General features: G+C 36.6%; 1 protein-coding gene across 6 annotated transcripts in view; it reads left to right on the top strand.

Annotated features, from left to right (window-relative positions):
- The first annotated feature begins 1,226 nt into the window (after positions 1–1,226).
- Positions 1,227–11,586, top strand: part of map2 (microtubule-associated protein 2) — an 84,425-nt gene continuing 74,065 nt past the window's right edge. For 5 of the 6 annotated variants that reach the window (XM_081604459.1, XM_081604462.1, XM_081604456.1 and 2 more), the window contains exon 1: positions 1,227–1,335. The gene's annotated coding sequence lies outside the window, so the exon portion shown is untranslated. The remainder of the gene's footprint in view (positions 1,336–11,586) is intronic. The other variant, XM_081604464.1, reaches the window with a different exon arrangement.

The following is an 11,586-nucleotide window of genomic DNA, read 5'->3' as shown; positions in this document are numbered from 1 at the left end:
ACTATTTATTTTCATTAATGATGTCCCATTTGAAGTTTATAGTGATCTGAGAATGTGCTTTAAACACACTTATTAAGTCCGCACATTTTATAATAAAAGTGACCCTTCAATCTCCCTGTGAAGGACTCTGTTTAATTTAGTTCTAGTGCTAACTTGTGTTAGGAGTTATGATTGACAGAGCAGGTCTTGTGATGACCAAGGTTTTACATCTTAAGTTCATCTTGTCTCTAGCTGCATCTGTAAAATAAATCACCTAATTAGTCTCAAATAAAAAGCAAAGAGAACAACTGCTGGCCACAAGAGGAGCCTATTGCTTCTCAAATAAGAGGCAAAACAGAATGAATTTAATAACATGCACTTTAACCTTACTGGATATATTTAACTTATTTGACCTAACTAAAAACACGCAAGTAACTGTTAAGGATTTGACATTTAATAATAATAGTGTTAAAAATAGGTAGAGTCTGCTTTTACTATGTTTATGTATTTTTATAGTTACACACTAGAGGGCGTCCTTCTATCAAAGTGAAAGAATAGCTTACCATTTGTCATGGACTTGCATCACATCTGAAAGTCAAGATATTTTTGTTGCGCCTCTCACCATGTTTATAGTAAAAACAGTGCGGCAGAATAGTTTTGGATTACTATGTCAAAATAATATTAAAAAGCAATAAATAAAGAAAGAACTGTCAATAAAATGTCTACTTTCATTATTTTTAACGGGGCACTAAATGCATTACTTTAATGTTTTAAGCTTATATAGGGCTCAATTAAGGTATATTTTTCAAAATAAAAAAATGTATTTATTTGCCATGTGCCGTTTGATTTGCTATATTTTGTCAGTATTATTTCAGCATGATAAAAAAAAAAAGTCTTAACCATCATCATCATTAAATTTCTTAAGACAAACAGCTACACTTCAGTTGCCTTTTTTTTCCCCACTATCAACGACGCTATGACGCACCTGCCGAAAAGAAGTGCCACTTTTTATGGTCATAAAAATGTTTAGGGTGACTGTCAGCATTATCACATTTTATTGGTGCATGGAGCTGAATCGGCAGGCGGTGATAGCTGTCTTTCTAGTATTAATTTACATCAAAATTTTACTATTTACTGTGTTTTTCCCTCATGCTACCGAAAATGAATGAAAATGCAGACATATTTTGATTCAACCACTATGGTAGTTTCTAGCAAGAATGGCTCCTCCAGAGCACCGTAGTAACCGGTATAAACAGGAACCGGCACGCCTAGTTCCGGTATTACGGTAACTGAAAGGCTGCGGTGCCTCTGTGTCCGACAGACCGGTGTTTTACTGGAAGACGCCGAGCCGAACAGGTAAAGATTTTATACTTCTTTTACTCACTACCAGCGTTGTAATGCAGCAGAAAACACAATTTGTAACTCTATTTAAAAAAAACCTAAGACATTGACATTGAGGCAATCTTACCACCAGACAATAAGTGAATGTTTTAAGGAGCTCAACCTCTTTGATGAGGTGGAAAAAAAATGAGGCATTGTTCGTGCATAACAGAACTGGATCTTCGGTTCTTGTGAGTGTATGTGTGGTGGTTCTGTGGTGCCATTCAGCTTTTAAAGGGACGATTCTGCGGCTTTAATCTGATGTGAAATCACTGCTGAGCAACAGATCTAGAAACCCAGATTCTGAGGTGGGAGAGACCTGCTGATTGACCTAATTGTCCTGTGTCTTATTGGTCCAATTATACGCACTGTTTCTATGTGAGGAAATTAAATGATTTAAAAAAAAAAATGTCTGCATTGGGCTTTGGAAAGGCTTCACCTACTGCGGTGCCTGCAGGAACTTGGCTGGCTGCGGTGCCACTGAATGACCATCAGGCTCCAGAGATGATATGGCACATTACACAAACATACAGCATAGAATGAATATGGATGTTAAAAACAAGTGCTTAAATATAGTTGCTTGCTATAATTTTTTTTTTTCTAATGACAGAGAAGAGAGAGAGGGAGAGAACTGCAAAAACCAGTGCTGAGTCATATTGGCGTGCCCCACTGATTGATCACACATCCCAATAATCTGCATTTCTGCTATTGATATTTCCCATTCCATGTTAAACATCAGTAATATATATCCTGATATTGTCAACATACTCTATTTCATTCTGAAATAAAATATGACTTTTTCATACATTGCTCCATTGTGAATCTAATGTAAAAAAAAAAAAAAGCCTGTAATTTACCTCGTCTGAGGTCAAATTGCTCCCTCTGAATGGATATTTGGTTAGCTCATACAAGATGGATTTCTCACTTAGAGCATGCCGGCTTCAGTCACATCTCATTTACATATTGGGGGCTGGTGGTTGGATATCGATTTCCCTTTGTGGAGTCCACTTGCTCCAGTGTCTGCACATACATTTTGATGCCTCATGCATTCAAGATGAGGGTGGGATTCATGGAGTCCTGCAGGTTGCCGAGCGCACCGTGAAGGTATTTGTCTGGAGATTCTGGCTGAGTGTTCCACCTGCTCTCCTATTTTTTATGCTGGCAGGAGTTCATCTAGGATTTTTTATTTTTTTTTTCGCATGTTACACAATGCCATTAACGTGAATGATCACAGCAAGTGGGTGTGATCTGCATCATATGACCTGCATTGATATCTCCTTTATTCAATGTGCATTTATGTTTTATATATATAAAAAAAAATACTCTACGGCCATGCAGTTAGATAAGAACTTGGTGAAATTCGGTGTGTCAAGCCAGTCAGGGTTTGTTTACTGTTTGTTTTTTGCCTAAGTCCTAGAGGGGAACTGGATCTTTAAGATGTGCGTGCCCGTTTTTACAATGTATTACGAGGTAGTCATAACCCTAGAATCTTCCCCATACTTGTCACATTTTGATCCATGAATTTGTGTTTTAGTAGGATTTTAGATGTAGGAGTAACACAAAATGGCACATAGGTGTGAAATGCAAAGAACATCATGCATGGTTTCCAGAATTTTTCACTAATTATGTCTGGAAAGTGTGTCCATCTTCATCCCTGCTGTGGAGAAGTTCAGAGCAGAGTTGGGCTATAAAACCGGGGTGCCCAAAATAGATGGTAAAATAAGACAGATCTAGCTGTGATACAGATTGTTCTCTAAGCAAAGGCATTTGTTTTTTGGCCTTCAAGTTGTGAGCCAGACACATAACTGAATATCCAGTAACTAAACATAATCTGCTTTATAGCACAACCTCCTTGGATCATTTTCTCTCAGTGGAGAACAGGATTCTATAAAGATGTCCTTAAAACCTTTGCACACTATTTAGCTATTCTCTCTAGCATGAATGCATAAATATATGTATATTTTGGTGAAATTCCAAAATTGGAAGCTTTACCAATTGACACTAAGTTCTATATCGCAAAATTACTTTGGATGAGCTCATTTTTTAGTTTGCTACAGGTTCTAAACCAAAGTCGCTGGAAGGAAAATATTCATTCCATTATTTTTTTCATAATTTTCAGTACTGTAAAAACGTCTCTCATCATTAGATGTTTATATTTTCCATTAAGGAGTCATAATTTATTGAAATTCTTAAATGATTTTTAAACGTTAGTCCAAATCTCCTGAAAATGTTCACATTTTTTAGTTGCATATTGTTTAACTTTTACTCATTGTGTAAAATAACTGATACCGTACTTTACATGTGTTTAGTCTATAAACTTAAAATTATAATCACACTGGATGATAATTAATGATAATTAACCTCAACTTTAAAGGAGCCAGTGTCCATTTTGGTTATTTTCCAGACAGCGCAAAAGGAAAACCATCGAAAATCATCTAGTAAGAACCTAAGCTGTCCAGTAACTGCGTCACCCTGAATCATCATTGTCATTAGCTCAGTCAGTTGTTGGAGTCAGCAGTCCAGGAAGAGGTGCCAGCTTGGTGAGGTAGCCGTGCTGTCTGCCTGTTCACACTCAAGTAGAGGTAGTGCTTTGCGTAAGATTGGTGTGTGAATGAGGCAACTTAATCCTAATTCTCAGTGATATGAATGACATAAAATCTGCCGGAAGACATGGAGAGACACAGACAGTCACATGCACACACGGCTCTTGTTTGTCACATCTTGACAGAGTGCTGCATGTGCAGTTATCTCTGTGTGTGAGACGGAAGAAAGTGGGAAACAAATCTCTGTATAATAAAGAGAGGCTTTCAGTGGCAGCAGCACCAACACATTTTGTCACGCAACTAACATGTCTGCCACCTACCTGCTGGTCGTTTACTATCGCTGCCTTTCTGGCTCAAATATGTGTTTTTTTTTTCTTCTTTTTTTTTCAGTTTTTATCACAGTGGTCAGTGTGGCTCTGCAAGTAATGAGGTTACATTTTAAGGCTTCTTCAGTGTGAGAACACAGTTGTATCCTTTATTGACAAATAAAACATTCATTTCAAATTATTAAGAAGATGCAATGCCTTGCAAACACATTCATAATCCTTCAGTTTTTTTTTTAAATATTCTATGCTAGTACAACCATAAAATTAAAATTATGTTCTGCTTTGGGATGTAATACAATAGATCAACACAAAGTAGGACATAATAGTCAAGTGGAAGAAAAAATGCCATAAAGCTTTGTTTACCTATACATCACCAGAGTCAATCCTGTGCAGAACCAGTCGTAAATGGGATGGTGAGACGGTAAACATAAATTTTCAAGCCTCATCACTTATCTTCAGCTGTTTTTAGATCCAGACTGATTGGCTATTTAAACAAATGGAAATGGTTTGATCTAAACCATTCTTTTGTAGATCTGGTTGGGTGCTTTAAGTTGTTCTCCTGCCAGAAGGAAGCTTCAGTCTTATGTATTTTGCAGCTTAAAATAGGTTTTCTTCAATAATCTTTCTGTTTTTAGCTCTCTCCAGAGGAAATGTCTTCCTACAGAATGACACTGTCCCCACCATGTCCCATGTTTCAAAGTGGGATGATGTGTTTAGGTTGAAAAAACCCATCTAGGGACAAGTGCTGTGGATTAGCTGTTGCTGTAAGCACTGTGACGCAAACATGGCAGTGCGGTTCTGTTCCGTTTGTCTATGTCGATGTGTGTCTGTCCCTATCAAATAAACTTAAATAAATAAATTTAATTCTAGTTTTCAGTCACGCATAAAACTTTACTTGCAGGCCAAAAAAGTTTAACTTTGTGTGCATCTAACGAGAGGACAGATTTTTAACATGTCAACTGTGTCCCCTAATCACAAACGGTGTTCAGTGGTTTTTCTGATGCAAGATGTTTGTTTACCAAAGTTGTCCAACAAATCCTTGGGCCTTTCACAGAACGTCTCGATTCACACGAAGGTGAGAATAAACACAGATGGACTTAATTTATCGTTAACTAGAGGCAATTGTTTGCATTTGACTTAATCTAGGGGTATTATAGTAAAGGCAGGTGAATACAAAAGTGCAAATTCATGCCACACTTTTCAGTTAATTTTTATTTGTAAACAAAAAAGAAAAATATGTATTTTCCTTTCGCTTCACAACTGTAAGCTACTTTGCGTTGGGTTACCCATTAAAACCTTCAATAAAATGCAATAACATATGAAGCTGTAACTCGACAAAATGCAAATACTCTTTTAAAAAAGAGATGAATACTTTTAAGAGCATTTCAAATCTCTTAAAAGTATGGATGCTTTTAAAAGAGACCATAAATATCTGAATGCGTTTGTGGAAACAGGAACGGGGCAAAACCTTTAACCTTTACTAACAATTCATATGAAGGACAGGGTTTTGTTTTCCACTTTTAATGCCTTTTGATTGTATTAAATACAATTGGCTAAAAGACATCAAATAAATTATTTACCATTCGGCCTTGTTGTCTCTGCTAATGAAATGTGTTACTGTCTCTTGGACCTCGTCGTCTCTTCTTGAATGTTCTGCTGTTTGGAAGAATAGTGTGTTTCTATAACTTCTTTGCAGTTTGTCATTTTGGGCCTAAATGTTGTTGCTTTGAATTTTATTTGGCTTTCAAGACAGTGCTGAATTCTAATTTCAGTCTTTGGATTTTGCCAGAACAGCGTTTTTTTTTTTTTTTCATTTGTCCACCAGTGAAGCAAAGCTAATTATTGTTTCTCTATCATCTGCCCTCCCTCGCTTACATATCTTTTATTTTGGGTCCTATTTTGCACCCAAACTCTTTCAAAATGGTTTTAACTGCAGAGCTAAAATCCAGGATTATCTCTCACATGAGGCACCTAAAGTAAATCTACCTTGTGTTCAAGGACAGAACATCCTAAAGCAAAGTGGAAGGAGGAAGGGTAAAAGAGAAATGATGGGTATAGGTGCAGGACAGGGATTCATACATTCATCACAGTAATTTAATGTCTTTGCCAAAAAAAAGCAGGAATACTATGGTCAGTATGTAGCAGGTGTTTTGATGAGGCAGTCTAATTTGGCTGTGATGTAATAAACTGATTTGTACATTTTGAGGTCGGGGGTAGTTTAACTGGAACACGATCTGAAAGGCAATGTTTCAGCTAAGATCACCCCAAATGTTTGTGAATAACTATTAAAATTCCTATTAAAGCATGGTGCAGAATGCTGGTCACTGATATATGTTGTACATTACAACTATTTCTATAGTCTAAATAAAACTGCATGTTTAATTCTTTAGAACTGTCATATAGTCAAGCTAATAACTCCTACCTGATCAACACAGAACATGGATGGCATTAGTTGTGATCTTATTAGGTTAGCCTTAAAATTTTGATACAGTGGCGAATGTTGACTTCATTTGTTGTGTTATTATCAGCCCTATCAGGTAAATGACTTGTCTAAGATTTGGGACCATTGTTTCTTTTATGACTTGTGGCATACATTTGTCCATACATCCTCCAATGACCGGTTTGTTAGATAATCAAAGGGTAGTATGTCTAATTTGCTAGGGGTTTGCTGATTTTTATTTTATTTCATATAGAGGAACAACTGGGTTTAATACATCAGATCCCCTAAAATAAGCCCACATTTTTGTATTGAGCTGTACTCAAATACTTAAATGCAGTTTTCACTCTTTGCCTATTTTCTTCATTTCTTTTCCCACACTCTTTGACCATTAAAATCTTTTTTTTTTAAATTTTGGGTAATGTCATTTGTGTCCGCTGTGAGCATTCGCTGCCGTGATGCTTTGTCCAATTGGTTAACGGCTACAAGTACATGTAAAATGCATGTTCATAGCACTTGTTTTTGCTAGTTTGGATTTTATAAGGACTGTTGAAGAGTGTGTGGGTGTAGAAATGCAGATAAATGGCCAGCCACTTTAACAATAACCCACAGAGGATTGAAAATGGAGGAAAATCTCACGACTGCAAATGGTTTACATTAATCAAACTAGTTACAACGAATGTACCTCAGGATTTTTATTTTGGCAGTTTTAATACACCAAAAGGATTTCAAAAATGTGTTCTGTATGTTGAAAGCAAGTAAGCAAAATGTAAGTTCATACTCCTTGACAGTTTGCTATCTATATTCAATTAAAAATCCAACACGCAGTAAACTATTTCGAGGAGGTTTAAGCAAAAAAAGACAATTCAAATTGATATGATGACGCATATCAAAATGCAATTAAAATATCTCCTGTTCACTGCTGTGTTATGCAACACTTTCACACTTCCCATCAAAGACCCAACACTCCTGAGATGAGTTCAAAGCAACCCCGATTCCTTTCGAGCCGAAGAAATTCCCACAACCTTCTACATCCTTGTTAGCAAGTGTTTACTAGCTAAACAGATATCAGTCTTGCACAGACGGGTGAGTATTCCCCAGCCAGATTTCCTTTCATCTCAGTCAAAATGACCAATTTTCACCCCCGTCTCTTGGTAAAATGTTGCCATGATACACTTACTGAAATCCAAAAAAGATGCGTGGATAGGTTGGAGAATTGGGCTCATTTATAGGTATGAAATGAAAGGGCATTTTGCACAGTGTGAGTCCTGTCAGTTCCCAACGCTGAATATTTGCTTTTTATGGAACCGCAATCAGACAGTTTATAATCAGACGCATCTATTTGTCTGTCAGTTTGTCTAAGAATGCAGATGGACATCCTGCTTGTCCTGATTCTGAATATTAACAAGCTTACATAAACTGCTCGGGCCACACACTCTGTCAGCCTAATTGCATTTCACATCAGTTTAGTGAATGGCTTTAATATTACTGCTCCTCTTAATGGCTTTTCTTGATGGAGCACAGAGGTTGATGGTGACGCCCCCCAAGGTCTGCAACGTAGACCAGACTCAGAAGCTGCTAAATGAAGGCACTGCACTGCAATAAAATCTTTATTTATTTTTCTTCCAGCAGAGTAAACAAAGCATAGAGCACTTAACTGAACAGCACATTAAGGGCTTTTTGTCCATTTGCATTAACACGTCCTGAATAATGCCTCTGTTTAACAAAAAGACTGTTTGATAGGTGAAAAATAAACAGAAGATACCTGAGACTCTTTCAATCAGGGTGAGTCAGAAATCCATTTAATTACAATAACAAGTTGATTGAAACTACCTCCCAAATTAAAATGAAATGTCAATTTTCTTAGACATCATATTAAAGTAAGAATAGAACTCGTATGTTTTAAAAAGAAAACCTGTCCTTTCAAATTTGGAGTAGACATGAAACGATGTGCAACTAAATGCGTCCTAAATGCCAACAAAAAGAAGTGATTTGTTTGTTCTTGTAGCATACCCCAAGAAGCTGAAAAAGTCCAAGTTTTGATTTGAAGCAATTTAAGAATGTCTGTCAATATGGAGCTACTTGGGAAAACTAGGCATTTACCAAAATGATAGATCTTTTAAAGAAGTTTGAGAACTTCTTTCCGAAGCCAATTTGACTCATGCTGGTGTGATGTTATAATAAAATAATAATAATAATAACAATAATAAAGCCAGGTAAATTTGTTGTTCAGCACAGACATAGTAAAAGAAAAGTACATCACATGTATTGTCTCAGCTGTTATCCATTCTTCGTTTTTGTTTATGTTTTTTTTTTCCGTTGCCTTTTGTTCCAGCTTTCCCAGATTCCCACCATATTGTCGATATTGTCACCAGACACTTTGCGGCTTGTGTGATCTGCAGTTTTGAGCTTCTTGAGGATCTGTGGGAATTCCAGACGGAAAAGCTTGCAAGTTAGACATGAGAGGAGAACATGAATAATTCTTGAAATGTTTTGAAGCGTTGCATTTTATCTGCTCGGCTGTCGTCTTCAGGGAAGCAAGTCGTTCCTTTTCTAGTTATGTCACAAACGGTTGAGGAAATCCTGCACACAAAGCGAAAGCCACACAAATTAGCGCATTTACATACAAATATAAACACGTACACATGACCTGACAGGCAACTGAAGTATCTGAAGATTCCCGTCTGTATTATTTTTTTTTTTTAATGCGTTTGCTGTCGCTCAAATTTCAACAGGCTTTTACTCAGACTTTTATTCAGATATTGATTAAAAACAAATTATTATTTTAAAAGATCTAAAAGAAAAGCAGGTTTGAATATTATCCTCAGCTTATTTTTTTAATGAGTCGAATCTCTCGGTACGAAGTAAAAACAAACAAAGCTCGTTCCACAGTCAAGGTGCAACGTCCTGGAATGAGTGATCACGTCAAAGTTTATATCTGGTCCTTTGGATTGCAAGTGGATTTCTTTTTGAGTATTTGAAAGTTGTAGTATGTGTATTTAGGATGTCAGTAATGTAAGACAGAGGTAGGCGTTGCAGGAGAGCTCCTCTGTTCTAGTTAAAAGTCTTGCTGTTGAGTTTTGGTCCAACTGAAGGTTTGTAGTTGTAGGAGGATCAAAGTAAAACAATACTTTGATCCTTTATAACTTTCAGAAAGAAAGAGGTTGGGTGGATATCATCTAGACTTGAAGAGGGTTCTCTGTTTTTTAAAATGGTGCTGATGTCCTTAAGATCTAGAGTGAAGGACAAGCATGATTTAGAAGATGACGAGACGGATAAAGAGAGAATTGGTGAAGGTTAAGAATTAGCAGTACGATTCAACATTTCAATCTTGGTGGACGCCAGAAAGTTGTTGCGTTTAGACTTTTTATGATGCAGATATGAGATGAGCTCGAGAAGAAACAATTGTGTCAAACAAAAGCTTTGAGGGGGTTTTTGAAAGGAGGAATCAGCAGAATTCTCCCCTCCACCTCCTTTTCTAAAGCTACATAACTGCTGTCTTCATACAGTAATTAAGCCACGGTTTGAAAGGGAAGCAGATGTTGTTTTCCATTTAAAATAAATAAACTTTTTATGATCAATCCTCTATTGGTAAACTGCATCAAACAAAATGCTCAACAGCCGACTGGAGGACCATAAAGACCACAAGAGAAGGTCACTGGTGTGCTTTTCACACCAATTATGATTACACAACTGGGTGTTTTTACCATTGTCCCAATGTGCACATGGCCATTCTTCAGTATTCTGACAATATTACCAACTACCCTGTAAATGTGTTTAAATTGGTTCACTCCATCTTTTTACCATTGGTCTGCACACAGTTTTTTTTGTGTCAAAGAACCTCTGGGATATTAAAGGAATTTAATACTGATGCTGACATCCTACAAGCCTATTCTAGATTCAGCTGAGATATGACTGAAGAAAAAACAAACAAAAAAACTACTTTATAGAATCACAAAAGAAAAATCCACCCTCTAATTTGAATAGATTTATTTAGCTGGGAGACAAACAATGGTAAAAAATTAAATAAATAAAAATGTTTGTTACAGAATCCCTGTTGGCATTTCTTGCTGTCAGTACTTTGTACTAGTTTACCAATAAAACAGCATTTAGTCCCCGACCATTCCTTTTTGCACAGCTAAACGAAATCAGAGGTGTCAAACTCAACCCTCAAGGACTAGTGTCCTGCAACACACCTCAGTCCAATGACTGAATTACCTCCTCATAAAGTCAATGTCTCCCGAATCCTGCTGACGATCTAATTATTCAGTTGTGCTGACGCAGAGACGCATATAGACGTTGCAGGACGCCAGCCCTGGAGGACTGGAGTTTGACGCTTGTGATCGGAATAATCCAGACTCCTGGGCGTTTTCTTATAATCTCTTCTCTTGACTCACGCCACAGATTTTCTCTGGGTTTTTAAGTCTAAGGATTGATATGGTAATGGTAGAAGGCTGGCTTTGTTTATGTTCGACGGTTTTGGTATTGATTTGGCCATATGTTTGAATCATTATCATGCCAACAGACCCAGTGAGGGTTCATTTTCACTTTCCCGACAAAGGCCGCCATGTTTTTCCTCATATTTCAAATGGCTCAGTAGGATGAATAGCAAAGCAATTCATCCTTTTTTGGAGGAAAAAATAAAAAAAGCTCAGTCTTGTAATTGTAAGTACTTTTATATTGCAGTGATAATTCATTTAGTATTATGTCTCTCTATGATTTCAGTTCCTCATTTATATTTTCTCTAAAGTTTTTTCAAATAAAATGTTTGAAGAGGTAACTACTTTTCACTTATTCTAAATATAATTAAAGTATGCATTCAAACAGATTTGTTCTCAATAGAAAGTGATAAAAGCAGACTGAAAAATATGAACAAAGAAAAGATAAAAAAAATAGAATAGTTATTAGATTAGGATTAGTA

This window comes from Poecilia reticulata, chromosome 2 (genome assembly GCF_904066995.2).
Source record: "Poecilia reticulata chromosome 2, P_reticulata-male-v2, whole genome shotgun sequence".
Taxonomy (NCBI): domain Eukaryota; kingdom Metazoa; phylum Chordata; class Actinopteri; order Cyprinodontiformes; family Poeciliidae; genus Poecilia; species Poecilia reticulata.
This window is presented reverse-complemented; position numbering and strand designations above follow the sequence as displayed.